The sequence below is a fragment of the Rhinopithecus roxellana genome, chromosome 4 (genome assembly GCF_007565055.1).
Source record: "Rhinopithecus roxellana isolate Shanxi Qingling chromosome 4, ASM756505v1, whole genome shotgun sequence".
In the NCBI taxonomy this organism is placed as follows: Eukaryota; Metazoa; Chordata; class Mammalia; order Primates; family Cercopithecidae; genus Rhinopithecus; species Rhinopithecus roxellana.
In genome coordinates this window covers 124,856,085-124,876,498 of record NC_044552.1, presented here as the reverse complement: position 1 = coordinate 124,876,498, position 20,414 = coordinate 124,856,085, and positions in this window count along the sequence as shown.

Genomic DNA, 20,414 nt, shown 5'->3' with positions numbered 1-20,414 from the left:
AGATGCAGCTTACTGGTATTTTGCCTGGTGCCCTGGGGAACAGGTGCTGTTGGGCCGACAGTGATCAACAGAATCTTCTCTGGACCCTAAATGGAATAGAGCACTCAGAAGATAATTTCTCCAAATTAAGTTGTATGTGAATTTGGAAAGTATCTGACAGAGAAAAAGAAAAAGAAAATAACTGCATTGGGGGTGATGGCCATTGGTTGGGGGCTTCTCTCCTGAGTATCACAACTCCATTCTTAATTATAATTATAATTATAATACTTACGATTCCATTTTATACAACGTAACACTGTAGCACTAATGTATTTTCAAACTGCAATAAATTCTGTTCAAAATAAAACAAGCATAGACGCATTTCTCAAATAATGGGTCTTCATTTGCAAAAAGGCTCTTAGATGAAGAGACCAGCGTCTTTAGTGGCTGATTTATGTTTTAAAAAATTAAATGCATTTTGTGCTTATCAATATCCCAGAAAACTTTTTTTTTGGTGGAAACAGACAATTATTTAAATTATTCACTCTGTTAATGAAGACAAAAATCTAAATGAAAAAAATTAATTCCCATAAGAGTGGTTTGTAACATTTCTAGGTCATAGGCCCTCCCTTAAGAATCTGAAGAAAGTGAGGAACTGTCTTCTGAATGCACATTCCCATGATATATTACAGACAACTTCAGAAGCTGAAGGACCACTGAGCCCATCCATGGACACCAATTAATCAACCCTGCTATAGAAGCTTGTTCTTTTAAAATGCAAATCTAGCAATATTTATTTAGAGAATATTTTTAGAGAACCCATCCTATGCAAAAGCTCTGTTAGGTGTGCAGTAGCAATCTGTGTTTTAACAAGCCCTCCCGGTGATTCTGATGCAGGCTTGTTAGAGATTCACTGGCTTAAGCCAAAATACACCATACTCAGGCCTTGCTCCCAGAAGTTCTCATTTATTTGGTCTGGTGTGGAGCCCAATCTTTGGTGTTTCAAAAACCTCTCCAGGAACTTCTTACATGCAAGCATTGTTGAGACCCTTTGGTTTAAACACTGGGGATGTGCTTTCTGGTTTCTGGTGAACATTTATAGCCTCCAAAAGAAGAAAGTCTGTTGTCCACACGTATGTGTCAGTATCTGTGGCTCCCAGCATGCATGGTAGTCAGTATCTGTGGCTCCCAGCATGCATGGTAGTCAGTATCTGTGGCTCCCGGCATGCATGGTAGTCAGTATCTGTGGCTCCCAGCATGCATGGCAGCACAATGTGTTTAGTCGGAGAGGCAGCAGCACTTCAGTCATGTGCCAATTAGGAGGCTGTGTTCTAATATCCCCTTCATTCCCTAGTTAATTTACTCTTCAAGAGCAGGAGCCTCAAATCCTACTTTCTAGTTAATTGATGAACGTTAGTTTCTCTTTTAGAGTTGTTTTTTTCTTTTTTTTTTTAATGGGACGGGTAAGTACAATCTCTGAGTGCTCTATATGAAACTAGAAGATAATAAATCCATTCTTGGGGTGGAGACTTTTAACTTCCAATTGCTGTCCTTAGCAGCAAATAGATCAATTTTTGTTACTGATCAGCTGCTCTGCTAACAGTTTCTGTGAGAAACATCTATTTCACAACTAATGGAAAAATCTTGGCTTTGAAGAGTATCTAGGCTTTCAATTCACACGAGAAGCAATTTTTGCAAGTCACTGCCCTGTGGAATATTTGCACAGAGTCACTAAAGTCAGCTAAAATAGACATTGCCTTATTCGATGGAGTGGTCTTTATTAAATGAATATATATATTATATGCATTATATACATTCATCAAATACATATTTTATAGATTCATCAAATACATATATACATTCATCAAATTTATATTATATATTATATATATTCATCATCTTCAAAGCTTGGAGGACTACTTTATTTATTTATTTTACTTTAAGTTCCAGGATACATGTGCAGAACACGTAGGTTTGTTACACAGGTATATGTGTGCCGTGGTGGTTTCCTGCACCTATCAACCCATCGTCTCGGCTTTAAGCCCTGCATGCATTAGCTATTTGTCCTAATGCTCTCCCTCCCCTTGCCCCCACCTCTGACAGGCCCCGGTGTGTGTCATTCCCCTCCCTGTGTCCATGTGTTCTCATTGTTCACCTCCCACTTATGAGTGAGAACAGGCGGTGTTTGGTTTTCTGTTATTGTGGTAGTTTGCTAAGGATGGTGGCTTCCAGCTTCATCCATGTCCCTGCAAAGGATATGATCTCATTCCTTTTTATGGCTGCACAGTATTCTATGTTGTATATATGCCACATTTTCTTCATCCAGTCTATCACTGATGGGCATTTGGATTGGCTCCAAGTCTTTGCTATTGTGAACAGTGTTGCAATAAACATACATGGACATATGTCTTTATAGTAGTATGATTTATAGTCTTTGGGTATATACCCAGTAGTGGGATTGCTGTGTCAAATGATATTTCTGGTTCTAGATCCTTGAGGAATCGTCAAACTGTCTTCCACAGTGGTTGAACATTACATTCCCACCAACAGTGTAAAAATGTTTCTATTTCTCCACAGCCTCGCCAGTATCTGTTGTTTCTTGACTTTTTAATAATTGCCATTCTGATTGGCGAGATGGTGTTTTACTGTGGTTTTGATTTGCATTTCTCTAATAATCAGTGATGTCGAGCTTTTTTTCATATGTTTGTTGGCCGCCTAAATGTCTGCTTTTGAGAAGTGTCTGTTCATCTGTTCATACCTTTGCCCAATTTTTGATGAGGTTGTTTGTTTCTTGTAAATTTATTTAAGTTCCTTATGGATTTTGGATATTAGACCTTTGTCAGATGCATAGTTAGCTAAAATTTTCTTCCATTCTATAGGGTGCCTGTTGACTCTGATGATAGTTTCTTTTGCTGTGCAGGAGCTCTTTAGTTTAATTAGATCCCATTTGTCAATTTTGGCTTTTGTTGCAATTGTTTTTGGTGTTTTCATCATGAAATCTTTACCAATGCCTATGTGAAGGACTACTTTATAAGTTCTTATGAAGATGTTAGAAATTCTTTGGCAGCACAAGTTCATTGACTTGTTCAGGTTCACATGGAGTTGACACAATTACACAGTTTAGCATTATAACCACACACCAATTTCACCTCCTTATGTTGCAAATTTGATTCATAAATGATAATATAAACTTTCAACTTTATCATGTTGGATTATAGAGGTAAATGTTACAGAAAAACTAGAAAATAATAAAGTGACAAATTTAGGGGAAAAGGAAAGCTTAAGCAAAAATAAAGTAATTTTGTTTCTGTTTTTAAATTTTCTTATACTCCATTTTGCAGATGAATAATAAAGTAATTTTGACCTAGATTCCTTGTTTTCTCACCACATCCATGTCCTCTGGATGCTTGTACCTTGTGCTGATGTGGAAATGGCAAATTTTGAAGAAAGAGATGAGGTTGCTGATGTTAGGAATACTGTTTTCTCTATCCATAAATAAATGTTGATTTGTTACATTAAGGTACCTTTTCAGAAAATCAGAATTTTAAATCCATTCAATATTAATCCTGTCAGGGATCCAAGATCTTGGTATAGGTAAGAAGAGAGATGCCTAAATTCAGCAATTATTATATCAAATGCCAGTGTCATTCATTTGCATACTGTTTGTGCTGTTCTGGGAAATCAAATACTGAAATAATTTTTAAAGTTTAACAGTATTTTTAATAGTAGTCAAAAGTGAAATCTAAATATTCATTATTCAGATGAATTTATGATACAATCGCTTGACAGAATACGAGTATATCTTTAGAAACATTTTAAAAGAATTTTTGATAATATAGAAGTGTTAATAAAATAATTCTAAGAGAAAAAAGCAAGATATAAAATAGTCCCCAATGGGCTGGGCACGGTGGCTCACGCCTGTAATCCCAGCACTTTGGGAGGCCGAGACGGGTGGATCACGAGGTCAGGAGATCGAGACCATCCTGGCTAATACAGTGAAACCCCGTCTCTACTAAAAATGCAAAAAATTAGCCGGGCGTGGCGGTGGGCGCCTGTAGTCCCAGCTACTTGGGAGGCTGAGGCAGGAGAATGGCGTGAACCCGGAAGGCGGAGCTTGCAGTGAGCTGAGATCGGGCCACTGCACTCCAGCCTGGGCGACTGAGCAAGACTCTATCTCAACAACAACAACAACAACAACAAAAAATAGTCCCCAATGAACAAAATATGTAAATACACAAAATATTAGAAAGTAATGTGACAGAATATTAGCCGTATTTGTATATATGGGATGTAGGATTGTGGATGATGTACATTTTCTTGTTTATTCTTTTGAATATTTTAAATATTTTATAAGAAAACATATCCACTTAAAAAATTATTTATTTATTTATTTATTTATTTATTTATTTATTTATTTATCTATTTATCTATTTATTTATTTATTTATTTTTGAGACAGAGTCTCATTCTGTCGCCCAGCCTGGAGTGCAGTGGTGCCATCTCTCCACCACCCAGGTTCACGACGTGATTCTCTCACTTCAGCCTCCAGAGTAGCTGGGATTACAGGCGCATACCACCATGCCCGGCTAATTTTTGTATTTTTAGTAGAGACAGGATTTCACCATGTTGGCCAGGCTGGTCTCAAACTCCCAACCTCAGGTGATCCGCCTGCCTTGGCCTCCCAAACTGCTGAGATTACAGGCGTGAGTCACCATACCCAGCCATTATCCACTTTTTAATAAGAAGAAAATGTTAGTTTTGTCTGTCAGCAGGAAGAAAAAGAAAAATTATAAGGGATCTGAAAAATCACCTAATGAATAGCTAACAATTGACTAATTGAAGTGATAAATGTCCCCAGTCAATCTCATTAGAGATATTTGTGTTTTGATGCCAAACTTTTATGAAAGTATATTTGTTTGTAGAAAACCACATGTTCTTAATACCTTCCTTGGAAGTTTTTTCTTATAACATATTAGTTTGTTTATATTCATTCTTTTTGTGCTGAAAGTAGAGTACAAAATGCTTGTACAAAGTGTGTTCTCAATAAATATATCTTGAGTGAATGAATGAGTTTACCAACCAGCACGTATGTCTAGAAGTACTTGTCGTATAAATATTTTAATCATAATTTTCTCTAAGCCTTCTCTAGGAAGATCAGTTTTAATATGTTATAAACAAAGCAATACGAATCCAACTAATACTAAAACTACAGGTGTTTTAATACAGGTGTGACATACTTTTTTTCTGTCATAGAAAAGAGAGTATCAGACCTTGAACTTGCATCCAATTGTCTGAAAGCTTCAAAAACAGAAGCCCCTCCCCAAAGCACAAACTTTCCCTGATGTTGACTTGTAACAGAGTTTGGCAGCCAAGTTCCTGGATGTTACACATTAAATACTGCTCATAGTCCTGCCTCCAACTGCCTTGTTGGCAAAAATGTTGAAACTCTAGAAGGACCGTGCTCAGAAGCTAGACCTAGGGGAAATGGTAAGCAATGGAAACTCCTAAATCCAAGAAAGGAACAGTGACTGCATTCACCCACTTAAGAAACCACTTATCCTTAACAATAGTTGTTTTTGTACTTTTGGGGGTTTGTGGCTATTCCCTAAGATCCTTTTTTCCACTGACTTTTACAAGCAATTTAGGGCCTCTTTTTCAACAGATATAAGTAAATCAGCCTATGATATTTCAACATAAACTGTTTCAAAACATTTCATATGACTCTTTGTGTATTTATTTTTTCCCGTGCTTTGAAATTATAAAAAAATTTGAAGCTGATTTTAGGCTACACATAAAATGTGATAGTCAATGTGTTAGAGAATATAAAATTACAGCTAGATAGAAGGAATCAGTTATAGGGTTCTACATCACTTTAGGAAGACTACAATTAACAATAATATATAGTTTCAAATAGCTAGAAGGAGAATATTGAACCTTCCCACACAAAGAAACAATAGATGTTTGAGATGATGGATATGCTAATTACCCTGATCTGATCACTGTACATTATATGTATCTAAATATCACTATATGCCTTGTAAATATGTATAATTATTATTTGTCAGTTAAAATAATCAGAACCAGAAAAATTGTACACACACACACACACACACACCAATCTGACAAACACTCAAGTAATACAATCTGACATAATTGGCTACAAGTAGGAAATAAATTTTGCTTTGAGTTTCCTGGAAAACATAGTCCAAAAGAAAACTCAGTTACATAGTCTTCATTGTACAAAAGAAAAAAAACTTGAGTTTCTCAGGCCAAGAAAAGATTTCATAGCACTAAGTTCTGAAAGAAATTACTCAGTATACTTGTGTAGGGATTTTTTAATGACAATGGTACACAATGACCTCAATATCCACACAGCATACATAGATACAGATTTTTTAAAGCTGCTTCTTGTGCTCTTCCAAACAGGTCAATTTCATGATACTAAAAAACCAGCCAGAGACATCAGTCTGCATTGAATCAAAATAGTGCCCAAGGATGTCACATTCTTAGAATGAACTCTGAATAAACCCTACACTAAAAATCAGAATGCATGGATTGCTTCATCTTCGATTATTCACCTGTTAATAGATGCAGATATGAAGTATCACTGATCAAAGGAGGTTCCAGTCAAATATGTGAAGATGAAGCAAATGGTGGGGTTCATATTCTTTGTTTTTCCTTTTTCCTTTTTTTATAAATTTTATTTTATTTTATTTGAGACAAGGTCTCACTCTGTCGCCCAGGCTAGAGCTCAGTGGTGCGATCTCAGCTCACTGCAACGTCCACCTCCCAAGTTCAAGCGATTCATTCTCCTGCCTCAGCCACCCAAGTAGCTGGGACTACAGGCATGCCACTATGCTTGGCTAATTTTTATATTTTTAGTAGAGATGGGGTTTCACCGCGTTGGCCAGACTGGTCTCGAACTCCCTACTTTAAGTGATCTGCTTGCCTTGACTTCCCAAATTGCTGGGATTACAGGTGTACGCTACACACGGCTGATTTTTTGTACTTTTTGTAGAGATGAGATTTCACCATGCTGTCCAGACTGGCCTCAAACTCCTGGGCTCAAGCCACCTGTCCGCCTTGGCCTCCCAAAGTGCTGGGATTACAGGCGTGAGCCCATATTTTTCAATAAAATCAGGGATATGCCAGTTCATCCTGAGAAGTAATTCTAACTTGACTGACAAAAGGACCTGCACAGAAAATTAAGTTTTGTTTAAATACCAATCTTGGTACTACTTGTAGATCAAATTGCTTTTCAAATCCACTTTTTTTTTGTTTTTTTTTTTTTGAGAGGGAGTCTCGCTCTGTCGCCCAGGCTGGAGTGCAGTGGCCGGATCTCAGCTCACTGCAAGCTCCGCCTCCCGGGTTTACGCCATTCTCCTGCCTCAGCCTCCCGAGTAGCTGGGACTACAGGCGCCCGCCACCTCACCCGGCTAGTTTTTTTGTATTTTTTAGTAGAGGCGGGGTTTCACCATATTAGCCAGGATGGTCTCGATCTGCTGACCTCGTGATCCACCCGTCTCGGCCTCCCAAAGTGCTGGGATTACAGGCTTGAGCCACCACGCCCAGCCTCAAATCCACTTTTTAAAGTGTCAGCTTGTAACATTTGATGTTTGTATGGTGTAAACCTGTAACTAAATGGGACAAAATATTTCGAAATTATCCAGTGAAATGATAGTATTTGGACTAAAAATTACTCTGCTCAAAATTAGCTTCCTGTTAAAATCAGCTTTGGGCAAGTTAACCAGCCTCTTTGAACTTATTTCCACTTTGGAAAACAGGAATATATAATCAAAAGTCAAATGGCAGCCGGTAATCTCATGCCTGTAATCTCTTTGGGAGATTTGGGAGGCTGAGGTGAGTGGATTGCCTGAGTTCAGGAGTTTGAGACCAGTCTGGGAAACATGGCAAACCCTTGTCCCTACAAAAAAAATATATAAAAAATTAGCTTGGCACAGTGGTAAGCACCTGTGATCCCAGCTACTTGGGGGACTGAGGTGGAAAAATCACTTATACTTGAGGTGGAGGTTGCAGTGAGCCCAGATCGCGCCACTGCCACTCCAGCCTGGGTGACAGAGTGAGACCCTGTCTCAAAACAAAACAAAACAAAACAAAACAAAAAAACAAAAACAAAAACAAAAAACCAACAACAACAAAAAAAAAAAACAAAGAAAAAGTAAATGACATAAATGACATAAAAGTGTGTTTTACACTATGAAATACCAGGCAGATGCCAGAGATTATTATTACACCCGTTAAAGTTTTTTAAATGACCATCAGAACTTCACTCAGACTAAAGATTCTGAAAATGACTCATAATTTCTGCCTAAAGTTTTTTTTACCCATTGTGATAGTTACATGATTTTATGTGTCAACCTATCTGGGCTGAGATGCCCAGAGAGTTGGCACAATACTATTTCTGGATGTATTTGTAAGGGTGTTTCAGTGAGATCCTAGCATTTGAATCAGTAGACTGAGTAAAGGAGAGAGCCCTCACTCGCGCAGCGGGGCATCGTCTAATCCACTGAAGGCATGAAGAGAACAGAAAGGCAGAGAAAGGACAACTGTTCTCCCTGCATGAGCTGTGACATCCATTTTCTGCTGCTGCAGGACATTGGCAATCCTGGTTCTCAGACCTTCAGACATGGACTGGGACTTATACCATTAGCTCCTCTGATTCTCAGGCCTTCAAATTTGAACTGGACCCGCACCCAACACCACTGGCTTTCCTAGGCTTTCAGCTGGCAGACAGCAGATTGCAGGACAGCCTCCAAAATCTAGTGACCCAATTCTTCATAATAAATATCTTTCTCTGTATCCACATATCTTTTATTGATTCTGCATCTCTGGTTTTCTCTGCCTAATGCACCCATGCAGTTTAACATGTAGTTGTTTGAGCACCCACAAAATGCTTTCAGAGAGACAAAAGAAATGAAAACATGGCTCCTTAACACAGAAGGGATTAGGAGACAACCTTTAGAACAACATTCTATTACATGACAATGTTATCAAATGATGCAGTGAGCATTCCTGGCAATAATAATTCTGCAAGTTGAGAGTTGAAGGAGTTGAGACCTTCGTGGGCTGACTGGGAAAGCTTCTTGAGGCAGTAGAATGCCACAGAGTGATTCTCTTTCTTTTCTTTTCCTTTCTTTCTTTCTCCAACACCCTCACCCCCCCTCACTCCCTCAAGAAAGAAGCCTTCCTCCTTCCTTTCCTTACCACGCGAAGAAGGAACGGAGGAAGCCAGAAGGAACCTACCTCCTGAATGCTCTCGTCTCTTTCGCCCTCCCTCCTCCTTCGTACTTTTTTCTTTTCTTTTGCTATTTCTTTCTTTTTCTGATGTCTTTTCTTTCTTTCTTTCTTTCTTTTCTTCCTTAAGTACTTCATTCCTTACTTTACTTTAAGTTAATTCTCTCTATCTATCTTTTCTTCCTCCCAATCCTCCCCTCCCTCATTTCCTTTCCTCCCTTCCTTCCTACCTCCTACCTCCCTCCCTCCCTCCCTCCTCATTACTTCCTTCATTCCCTTCCTTCTTCCTTCCTTCCTTCCTTCCTTCCTTCATTCCTTCTTCCTTCCTTCCTTACTTGCCTTTCCTTCCTTCCTTTTCCTCCATCCTTTTTCTTTCTTCTTATGGAGTCTCACTCTGTCACCCAGGCTGGAATGCAGTAGCGCAATCTTGAGTCACTGCAACCTCTGCCTCCTGGGTTCAAGTGATTCTCCTGCCTCAGTCTCCCAAGTAGCTGGGATTACAGGCACCCACCACCATGCCAGGCTAATTTTTGTATTTTTAGTAGAGACGAGGTTTCACCATGTTGGCCAAGCTAGTCTAGAACTCCTGACCTCAGGTGATCTGCCCACCTGAGCCTCGCAAAGTGCTGGAATTACAGGTGTGAGCCACCATGCCCAGCCCCATAGAGTGTTTCTTCTCCTCTTCTAATCAGGTCCTCTGTGATCTTGTCACACAGCTTTCATTAAGTATTTAACAACTGGTAAAATGTCCAATGAAGTATTTTTAAAAATTTCTCCAGGATTGAGATCCATATTTTAGTTTCTGTGTGAGATTAAATTATTTTGCCTGAGTTCAGATCTTAAAAGATTTAATAAAGTTTGAGTCATTTTAATATCACACAAGAAGGGGAAACAATTTTCTTTCTGTACACTGTGAGCACTATGTATGATGGCTACATGTCAACATAGATCAAGGTACTAATTTGACAATGTGTGAGGAATTGGAAAACTCTTCCACTTCTTTAAAATTTCAGAATCTATATATGTACAATTTACTTCAGAAACTAGAATAGATAAGAAATGTGACCAAAATTTGATTCCTATATGCATACAGATGAGATGGTCTAAGACATGCTGAAATAAACAGGTCTATTCAGGAGAAAAATAAACCTGCTAATATCTCAAGCCCGTTGAGATCAGTCCATCCAGTCAGAAAATCTCATCCATTTACTCCAAAATGACAGTCAGGGATTATGGTAAGGTTGATTTTTATTTTTATGTTTTAGACTCAAATACCATTTAATGGGTCATTTATAAGAGAAATGACAGGATCCTTAATAAAACCTAAGGTTATTGTTTTTTTCAGACAGGGTCTCAGTTTGTCACCCAGGCTGGAGGACAGTGGTGCAAACATGGCTTATTGCAGCCTCAACTTTCTGAGTTCAAGCAATCATCCCTCCTCAGCCTCCCAAGTAGCTGGGACTACAGGTGTGCACCACCACGCCCCTTCTACATGTTATTTGCATCTTTCAGTTTTTAAAGATCAAGGCTACTCCCTTCATATCCCCTTGGAGTTTCCTCTGGTAGTTTCCCTCTTCCTTACCCTTAGTTGCACTTTTAGCTTCAGGAGAAGCTGGTATCTAAGAGCTTCAGAGGTTGAATGAACAATAAATATTTAAATTTTAGCAGAATTCCGCAGGATAGTAATAATGACCATATTTTTAGATTTTCTCATATGGTTCTGATTTCATTTTTTAAATAATAAAGGTGATATATTTAAATTTTTAAATTTAAAAATAGAACAACATCAGCATTACAGCTCCCTGTATCACATTTGCAAAAATAGAATTTCCTCTATTACCTAAAACTCATGTTGATTTCTATTTCATAGCCCGTCTCCCACTTGGCAAGAAACACCCTCAATCATTTGCCATTTCCCTCCATGACCCCTATCCTGAGTTGGGTCACAGTCATGCCCAGGGCCAGGTTTCAGTGTGAACGGTGTCCCATTTGGTTTTCAGTCCATGCAGGTGGCCATGAAGGTGTCCACAAACCAGAGGAAAAATTCCTGTGGACCCAGTGGTCCTCAGTTGCTGCCAAGCTGTGACAGGGGCAGAAATCGTTCTGATTGCTCTCCATCCACCTGAAGAAACACACCTCCCTGTCATGCCCAACTGGTTGTTGCAAGATGGAATACAGAGGATCTTAGGGGAGAATTGCTGCCCAGAAGCCGAATTCTCTCCCAGAGACCACACCCCTCTGTTCTGCTGGCCTCCATGTTTCCAGGGGAATCTTTAGGTTTTTCCCAGAAGAAATCTCTTTCGTTTTATAATTTTGGCCAGAATACTTTATTTAGACCCAAATCCTCTCTTTACTCCAAGACTTTAGGAAATAAAAGCCAAGAAGTTTTGCAATCTTGTTCAACTCTCTGCCTTGCCACCTCCCTGCACTGAAGCTGGAAGCACAAACCTGGTTCTCTCTTAGGTGAGGAAAGACGGAAAAAGAAAGATACAAGGAAAAAGGAAACAATAGATTTACTGTCTCAAAATGTTTATTCCCCTCACCTGTAAATAATTATGTTTCTCCAGTCCTAGTAGTAAAGGTTTATTTGTTTATGTCAAGTAATAAAGCTGGAAAGATGGTGAACGCTAGTTCCGATGTTACACACTACTGGAGAATGATCTCTTCAATTGTTTTCCCAAAATGACCATGCACAGTACAGATTATTTTAGGGATCACTTAGTCTTCCCCTCTTCTTCCTGACAGAACATCAGCCTCTGCAGTCCTGCTAATGCACAGGGCCACTCAAACCAGTTATTTACAGTATAAATTGCTTAATGCTTATTTATGCATTTCACAATCATCCTTTAATTGTCAACATCAAATGAGGTAGGTAGAAGTTGCATCATGTCCTGACTTTAAGACTTTTTTTACACCCCCCTTTCTCTGATATGCTTTCAGTTAACATTGAGGAAATAAAACTCTCAACTAACCTGTGCAGAAGCCAACTGATAACTAAAAAACATTTTATATAAAACCCATCACAACATTTTTGATAGGCTATTAATAATTTAAAACAAAATGTGATGTTAAAAGCTTGTTTGAAAATGTGGGGAAAAGAAAGAGATCAGCCTGTTACTGTGTCTATGTAGACAGAAGTAGGCATAAGAGACTCCATTTTGTTCTGTATTTGAGCTGCTATTAATCTGTGACCCTACCCCCAACCTTGTCCTTGCAAGAGACATGTGCTGTGGTGACTCAAGGCTTAATGGATTTTGGGCTGTGCAGGATGTGCTTTGTTAAACAAGTGCTTAAAGGCTGCTTGCTGGTTAAAGGTCATCACCATTCTCTTAATCTCAAGTAAGAGAAAAGCATTTGACTCTTGCCCGTCCCTGGTCAATGGAACATCTCGGTGTAAAACCCAATTGTATGCTCTGTTTACTGAGATAGGAGAAAACCGCCTTACTCCCATCTCAGCCTCTTGAGTAGCTGGGACTACAGCATGCACCAACATGCCCTGCTAATTTTTGTATTTTTGTACAGCATGTGGTTTCACCATGTTGCCCAGGCTGGTCTTGAACTCCCGGGCTCCAGCGATCCACCCTTTTTGGCCTCCCAAAGTGCTGGAATTACAGGTGTGGCCACTGTGTCAGCTGATCCTCACATGTGTCGAGCACTTCCTTACTTTCTGGTACTACAAGAAATTTCAGGCTTATTTTGTACTTGCAGCTTATACTTTCTCGTCTAGTCCTGGAATGACCCATTTCTCTAAGAAGCCCTGGTCCCTTTTATTTGAGAATGGTAGATGGAGACCAAGACGCATGTGCAGAGGTACCCATTGGTACTGGGAAATCAGTCTTCAGCCTCTTTCAGCAGAGAGCTGAGAAATATATGTACACACACACACATACACACACATACACACTCACACACTTCTTATTTCTATATCTAGTCACCTGAAAATATATTGAAAACCATGAGTTCATATGGATCCTCTGACCTAACACCACTGAACATATTCTTTTGCCTTTCCTTATATCTAGCTCCTTTTTCAGACTGTGGGAATCCTGGCTTTCTTTTCCACAATTTATTTACTTGCCATATGAAAGTAAGGTCCTTTGTCCGTATTTCCCCCTTTGTTTTCCCTTAATGATTTTCTAAAAAAAAAATTATTTTAATTTTTGTGGGTACATAGTAGGTATATATATTTATTTTGAGGTACATGAAATATTTTGATACAGGCATGCAATGTGTAATAATGACATCATAGAGAATAGGGTATCCAGCTCCCCAAGCATTTATTCTTTGTTTAACGAACAATCCAAATATATTATTTTAGTTATTTAAAAGTAGAAAATTAAGTTGACTATAGTCATCCTGTTGTTCTACCAAATAGTGGGTCTTATTAATTCTTTCTAATTTTTTATCTTCACCTCCCCCTATCCTCCTACTACCCTTCCCGGCCTCTGGTAACCATCTTTATACTCTCTATGTCCACGAGTTCAGTTGCGTCCATGAGTTCAACTGTTTTGAATTTCAGAACCCACAAATAAGTGAGAACAGGCAATGTTTGTCTTTCTGTGCCTGGCTTGTTTCACTTAACACAATGATCTCCACTTCCATCCATGTTATTGCAAATGACAGCATCTCATTCTTTTCATACCTCAATAGTACTCCATTGGGTATATAACACATTTTCTTTATCCGTTCATCTGTTGATGGACACTTAGGTTGCTTCCAAATCTTGGTTATTATGAGTAGTGCTGCAATAAACATGGTAGGGCAGGTATCTCTTCAATATACCGATTTCCCTTGTTTTGGTTGTGAGATCACTAGATCATATGGTAGCTCTATTTTTACTTTTTTGAAGAACCTGTAAATTGTTCTCCACAGTGGTTGTACTAATTTACACTCCCACCAACATTGTACGAGGGTTCCCTTTTCTCCACTTCCTCACCAGCATTTGTTACAGCTTGTCTTTTGGATGAAAGCCTTTTTAACTGGTGTGAGATAATATTTTAATTTTGATTTGCATTTCACTGATGATCAGTGATGCTGAGCACTTTTTCATAGGCTTGTTTGTCATTTGTATGTCTTCTTTTGAGAAATGTCTATTCAAATCTTTTGCCCATTTTTTAATCAGGTGACTATTTTTTTCCTAGAGTTGTTTGAGCTCCTTATATACTCTGGTTATTAATCCCTTGTCAGATGGGTAGTTTATCAATATTTTCTCCCATTCTGTGGGTTGTCTCTTCACTTTGTTGATTATTTCCTTTGCTGTGCAGAAGCTGTTTAACTTGATCTGATCTCATTTGTCTATTTTTGCTTTGGTGCCTGTGCTTGTGGGGTATATTACTCAGGAAATTTTTGACCAGACTAACATCCTGGAGATTTTCCCCAGTGTTTTCTTGTAGTAGTTTCATAGTTTTGAGGTCTTATATTCAAGTCTCCTTAATGAGTTTTAAGGGCTCCTTTTACTAGGGCTGTTGGCTCTTTGTTGCTCAAAGTGTTTCAAATCTATTTTTTCCTTTACTTTTTTATTTTTGCTTTACAGTATTTACAATTTTTTTCTCTTTTTTGGAGTGTCTTATATGTGGTCATGGTATCATGGATGCATGAATATGTCCAAGTTCATTAAAATGTATACATCAGGCCAGGTGCGGTGGCTCACGCCTGTAATCCCAGCACTTTGGGAGGCTGATGCGGGCAGATCACAAGGTCAGGAGTTTGAGGCCAGCCTGACCAACATGGTGAAACCGCATCTCTGCTGAAAACACAAAATATTAGGCAGGCATGGTGGTACGCGCCTGCAATCCCAGCTACTCAGGAGGCAGAGGCAGGAGAATCACTTGAACCAGGGAGGTGGAGGTTGCAGTGAGCTGAGATCGCACCACTGCACTCCAGCCTGTTTGACAGAGCAAGACTCCCTCTCAAAAAAAAAAGTATACATTAGATATGTATATTTTTGTATATCAACTATAAATGGATAAATATTAATAAAGCTTACAGTTTTCTTAATTTAATTGAGAAATTAAATTTATTGAGTTTATTAACTAGAATTTATTTTTTAAAAAATAACATAAAATGATGGAAACAGACAATTACCATCTGGCAAACATCACAGAAACAATTTACTTTAGTCGAAAATCATCAATGGATGCTAAGCTTAGTGGATCAAACTGTGATGAGAAACAGGATAATTATATGATATTAAAGTACTGCCCCCACAAGATACTTATTTATTACAAAGGAAAAATAGCAAATTTACAGAGGAGAAATTTGAGAGGTACTACTTTAACCAAGTGATTAAAGTTAACACTCACAGTAATGGGACAGACCAACGTCAAGTCCCTCCTTATGTGATACACTGAGAAATACACCACATTGCTTTTGTAGCATTCTTGAACAAATGCAAAACTTGAATTTAATTAAAGAAGACCTCGGATGAATTTAAGTTGAGAGACTCTTCAAAAGTCTGAATTTGATGTAAGACAAAGAAAAACTGAGGAACTGTACCAGGGGAAAGGAGACTAAAGATACATGGCAATTTTTGGGAAGCTGATCCTGAGTTAAGGGTACTGATCATATATTATTTTCCTGGATCCCAAATAGCAAACAGCATGGAAGCAAGCACTTAGTAAAATGATTATTTAGTAAATACCTATTCCCTGATTGATTATTAAAGAATCTAGATGTGTAGAGTCTTCTGACTTCACCAGCTCACCTCTTCCTTAGTAGGACTATTTGTTCCAAACTACCCACAGAATATAGGTGTGCAGTTAGGTATGCCAGAGGAGTTCTGTCCTTCATCAGATAATTTATAGCACATAGGCTAAAAAAGAACTGAATAGCTTTGAAGGTGCTAGACTCCACCAAGTGAAGATGTTTTATGATCTCGGCCATTACTCCAGTGTATTTGTTCTTGACCCTGAAGAACTAGAGAGCAAGGCGTCCTTGCAGACATGTCATACCTTCAGAGAGACTATATGGAGGATGGGTATCTTGTTTACTTCTCCTTTTGGGAAATGTCACTGGAAAGATCATAAATTAAACTTCCCACTGTATTTTGTCTATTTTCGAAAATACACCTGTAGACTTTCAGCTTCTGAGAATGGGAAGCTCACATAAAAATAGCCAGGATTTTTGTAAAAAAAAAAAAAAAAAAAAAGATAAATAATATAAATCTACACATCCATAAAGCCATAAAGCCTAGAAAATCCCAGAGGGATATATGAAATCTAAAAAGGATATATAAAAATATATACCAAGGTACATCACACCAAGGCTACAGAATGTCAAGGTAAGAGAGAGAAATCTGAAAAACATCTAGACAAAACCACTGTCCTCCAGAAATACTTCAATGGCAGTTTAGATGAATTAGTTTCCAGAGCATGAGCCAAGCTATTTTATTTTGCAAAAATACTACTATCTCTTAAATTAATACAGTTTTGGTTTTCTTTAATAATTACAAGAAACCAGGCCGGGCGCGGTGGCTCAAGCCTGTAATCCCAGCACTTTGGGAGGCCGAGACGGGCGGATCACGAGGTCAGGAGATCGAGAAGGCCTCTATTAACATATAGTTGTGAAACAACCGTAGCCAGACACTTCTTCTTATGAACCTTCTTTTTATGACGACCCACTCTGCTTAGGCTACTAATATGCCTTAAAGGGTTAAGAGAATTCCTACTCAAAGAAATAACTGTGTAACTTACCCAGAGATCATCCAGTTTGAACATTTCCATAAAATCATACTGTGTAGTGTTCCAGGACCAGGTCCAACCTTACTGTATTGGATATAAGAGGTCTAGGCAATGCACCAAATAAAATGATTCCCTGAAGTCTCCCCATTCAAGATTTAGTCCTTCAAATTTTGTGTATATTCCAGTCTTTGGTAAAAGTGCTAAGAATCCTGGACCTCATCTGGAAATAATTCTTATCTGTTAGCTGGCTGTTGAAAAGACAACGCAGAAATGGGCTGTAGTTTGGAGCATCAGAAAGAAAAACAAGTAGAGGGCAAGAGTGTGTCATTTTTTTTTCTTGTCCCTCTCATTATGCAACTTTTTTTTTTTTTTTTTTTTTCTGAGACTCAGTTTTGCTTTGTCATCCAGGCTGGGGTGGAGTGCAATGGTGCGATCTTAGCTCACTGCAACCTCCGTGTCCCAGGTTCAAGCGATTCTCCTGCCTCAGCCTCCTGAGTAGCTGGGATTACAGGCATGTGCCACCACGCTTGCCTAATTTTTTGTCTTTTTGGTAGAGACAGGGTTTCACTGTGTTGGCCAGGATGGTCTCGAACTCCTGACCTCGTGATCCACACAAATTTGATAACACTTGACTTTTCCAAGTCACTGACAAAAATGTTGAACAAGGTAGCACTTTTGCAAACACTCTGTGACATTCCACTGGAAACCTTAACCCAGATTGGCATAGCTCCATTAATTAACCATCAGTCGAGGTACTGCCTTGGCCTCCCAAAGTGTTGGCATTACAGGCACGAACCACAGCACCCGGCATCATTAGGTAACTTTTTAATTCATACTTTCTTCATCATTTTGATAATATTAATTGGAGCTGCTAGGGGTTGAATTACATCCCTCCAAAAGATATGTTGATGTCCTAACCTTCAGTACCTCAGAATGTGGCTGTATTTGGAACCTGGGCCATTTCAGATATAACTAGTTAATATGATGCCATACTGTGGGGGTGGGGGGCCTTAACCCAATATGACTGATGTCCCTATAAGAATACAGCCATGTGAAAACACAGAGACACAGGGAGTGTATCAAGTGAAGACAGAGGATTGGAGTGATGCATCTAATGAGCCAAGAAATGCCAAAGACTGCCAGAAAACCTCCAGAAGCTAGGAAGAGGCAGGAAGGATTTCCCTGCAGGTCTCAGAGGGAGCATGCCAACACCTGGATTTCAGACTTCTATCTGCTAAACTATGGACAAAAATTTCTTTTCTTTTCTTTTTTTTTTTTTTTTTAAGCGCCCACTTTGTGGTACAAGTACTTTGTCACAGCAGCCATAGGAAACTAATACAAGGGCCTATTATGTGTCATATCTCATTCCAGTAGCTTTGGATCAAGGCCAAATAAGATGTGGTCTCATTCCCAGGAAAATGCCAGATAGGATTTTTCTTTCAACATTTGGTTAAGAGATCTGCAATGTTAGAAAGGCTTTTGAAACCTCAATATACATAACCCTAAGATAAATGAAAGAATTGGAGCTGAAAAAAGTGGATCTTTGATAGAGTGATATAGGTGAGACATACCCTATCTTCTTCCTTTAGAAGTCTTGAGATGACAGCTTTGGAGATTGAAAAAAAATAGCTTGTGTTAATAATAAAAAGGAAGCAGCAATCACTAGAAGTCAGCATGAGTTCACCAAGAACTGGACCTGTCAAGGCCAGCTCATCAGCTTTGACAGGGAAGTCAGATTGGCAGAAGACAAAGGTAGTAAAGTGTGGTGAGATTTTATTGAGACACCTGATAAATTCCCTTATGATGTCCTTGTGAACAGGATGGAGTGGTTGAGTTGGAAATTAGTAATCAGTTGTACCTCGCCTGATGATTAATTAATGGAGCTATGCCAGTCTGGGTTAAGGTTTCCAGTGGAATGTCACAGAGTGTTTGTAAAAGTGCTGCCTTGTTCAACATTTTTGTCAGTGACTTGGAAACGTCAAGTGTTATCAAATTTGTGTCTGATGGACCAGATGACTCCACCTGTATTTGGATATGCGCACTTTGTTCTGGATGCCCTATTTAGGAAAGGCAGAGGGAAGCAAGATGTTCTGAAGAAAGCGAGCAAGTTGGTGACCTCAAGGAAAGTGGCAACTAGGTAACACAAGAAATTGGTGAGGTATTTGGGAATATTCAGCCTAAACAGTAGAAATCCAAGAAAGACATGACAGCCAAGAGATAATGTACTTTACTTGGATTAAAGAGTGGTGACCAATGGTTCCAATGACAGGAAGAACTTTGAGGATGTGAATTTTTCAAAGAAAACATTCTAGCAAAGAAATTTGAAAGTTAGCAAATCTCTATGGATTGATTTATAAATTTAGTAAAAATTCTAGCAGAATATTTTTAAGGAATTAAGTTATTCCAACTATAGGAGAATACAGATTCGTAAAAGATAAATCAGTTTTGAAAAAGAAGAGCAAAGCGGTTCCTCTTGCCTAAACAATGATAAGATGTACCACAAAGCCGTATTGATAACCTGATGGACCTGGTGCAGCCATAGGTAAATACGTCAATGGAACAGAAGAAAGAGTTTAGTGACAGCACTCCAATCAATTGCTAAATGAATGACTGTTCAGTGGGTGTTGTTGAGGAAACGGATGCGTGGGTGATACAGGAAAAAGAGACTTGGAAAATGAACACAACATACAAAGATGGATTAAAGAACTAAGTGAGAAAGACAAGCTCTAAGTCAAATGGAAGAAAATGTAAAAGTACATACCTACAATTTGGGGGTTGGCAGGACTTTAATAAGACTTCCAAAGCACAAAGCATTGGGGGAAATTATGCAAGTGTTTATTTTAAAATTGAGGATTTTGAGTGATAACATAAAAGGTTATCAGATTTCTGACAGGTTGGGAAAAGTTATTTGCGAAGTCAATACCATAAGAGGTTAATATCTAGGCCCTGTGAGGAATACCACAAGTAAATATTTAGCATATACAAGCAAACCCACAATAAAAAGGTAGGAACCTATTTGGAAAACAGTCCTATCAAAATGGACCCATGAGACTTTATTTTCCTCATTTATCCATTCAATAAATATTTATTGAGTGCCTATTGTATACCAACACTCTTCTAGGCCCTGGGGATACAGCGGACAAAGTTCTCTGACCTCATGGAATTTAAACTCCAAAATGTTCTTTCCCACCAATAGGAAAAAGAAATTAGTTTCTACTAAGTGAATTTTCCCTTTAAATTACAATTACATAATTTTAAAGTCAGAAGGATCTTTAAGGTGCCTTTATTTTAAATTCATACTTTTGTATGGTGACAAATGGCAGCCCAGGGGCATAGAGGCTGACACCTCCCCAGCGTTTAGACTATACGCTCAACTGTTAAGTGGATTCAGAATGCCAAAGGCGGAATCCGGCTTTTCTTCTACAACCTATGTTGGCAACGTCTCTGAGCTTCAGTTTCTTCGTCAGTATAATGGCACCAATGATAAGACTTCACATAAAAT